Here is a 2,129-nt window from a genome sequence, read left to right as displayed (position 1 = left end):
CCAATATGTGGTTCAAACCACTCATTCCCCAGGGAAGATCTCCAAGCCCATGTAATCCGTCTCCTCTTCTGTGTCTCCTTCCAGGGACACACGTCCTGGCATGATCACCTCTCTTCCCTTCCCACCTGATTCCATGTGGATCTTTCTTACAGCCTTTGTTTTATGAGACTCTTTCTGCCAGACTCCAGTATTTTTTTTTTTCAGTGAGATTTGCTCCACATGTAGATGTATTTTTGATGTGTTCATGGGGGGTTTCATGAGCTCCATGTCCTCCTACCCTGCCATCTTGATTTCTTCCCTCCAGCAATAAACTATTTTCAAATTAAGGTATGTACATTGTTTTTTTAGACATAATAGTATTACACACTTAATAGACTACATTATATTGTAAACATAACTTCTGTATGCACTGGGAAGCCAAAAAATGAGTATAACTCACTTTATTGTGATATTCTCTTTATTGTGGTGGTCTGGATTTGAAGGCACATCTACGAGATATGCCTGTATACCCAGAATTGGGATTGAGGAATCGTAAAGTAGTTCTATTTTAAATTTTTTTAGTAACCTCCAAACTGTTTTCCATAATGGCTGTGCCACTTTACATTCCCACCAATAGTGTAGAAGAGCTCCCTTTTCTCCACATCCTAGCCAACATTTGTTGTTGCTTACCTTTTTGATAATTGTCATTCAACAGTGTGAGGTGATATCTCATTGTGGTTTTGATAGGCACTTCTCTGATTATTAGTGATGTTGAGCATATTCTCATGTACCTGTTGACCATTTGAATATTGTTTTTTCAAAAACTATATATTCAGGTCCTTTGCCCCTTTTTAAATTTATTATTATTTTTATATTGATATGTATGATTTCCTTGTATATTTTGGAAATTATCATATATATAGTTTGCAAATTTTTTTCCCATTCCGTAGGTTGCCTTTTCACTCTATTGATTGTTTTCTTTGCTGTGCAGAAGCATCTTAGTTTGATATTATTCCACTTGTCTATATTTGCTTTGGTTGCCTATGCTTTTGGTGTTATATGCAAAAAATCAGTGCCAAGATCAATGTCAGGATCTTTTTCCAAACCTTTTCCTTTTTCTGGGAGTTTTACGATTTCCAGTTTTATATTTAAGTCTTTAATCTACTTTAAGTTAATATTTGAGTAGTGTAACATAGGAGTTCACTTTCATTCTTTTATATGTGGTTATTCAGTTTCCGAACACCATTTATTGAAGAGACTATCTTTTCCCAATTGTGTGTTTTTAGTGCCCTTGTCAAAGATTACTTGACTATATAGAGATGGGTTTATCTCTGGGCTCTCTATTCTGTCTCTTTTTTTCTTCTCCTTGGTTGAGTATGCTGTTGAAGCTCTCTATTGAATCCTTCAGTACCATTAGTGCATTCTTCAGCTCTAGTATTTCTGTTTGTTTTGGATTTTTGTTGGTGTCTATTTCTTTGCTGAACTTCTCATTTTGTTCATGCATTGTTTTCTAAATTTCATGTAGTTGTCCATCTGCATGTTTTTGTAGTTCACTAAAGTTTAAGATGATTATTCTGAATTCTTTGTAAGACAGTTCATACACAGATCTCCATTTCTTTAAGATCAGTTATTGGAACTTTATTAGTTTCCATTGGTGGAGTCATAATTACTTGATTCTGCATGATTCTTGATCCCTTGCATTAGTATCTGCTCATTTGAGTAAGTGATCTTGTCTTCAGTACTTTATAAGTTTGCTCCAGCATGGAAAGACCTTCACAAGTCTGTTCAGCTTGGGAAACTAGATGGATCAAGCTGGTAAAATCTGTGAGCATGTGAGGATTGTCTTTGAGATCTCTAGTTGGGTGAGGCCACTGCCTCCATGGTCAGGTGAGACAACTAACTGGGCTCTGCAACCACCTCTTACCAGGTGAGGTCATAGGCTGTGTTCACAGGCAGGGTGGTGAAAACGGTGGACTCTGCAATTGAGTAAGGCTGTGGGTTGAGATCCAAAATATCTCCTGGTTGGGTGGGGTATTTGGCTATATTTCCAGACCAGATGGTCCTGCTAGCTGGACTCTGTGTTCAGTTGGGGCTGCAGGCAGGGCTTCATAATCAGAAGGAGGCTTGGGCTGTGCTCTGAGATCAGGTAG

The sequence above is a fragment of the Balaenoptera ricei genome, chromosome X (assembly GCF_028023285.1).
Source record: "Balaenoptera ricei isolate mBalRic1 chromosome X, mBalRic1.hap2, whole genome shotgun sequence".
NCBI lineage: Eukaryota > Metazoa > Chordata > Mammalia > Artiodactyla > Balaenopteridae > Balaenoptera > Balaenoptera ricei.
Note: the sequence above shows the minus strand (reverse complement) of the source record.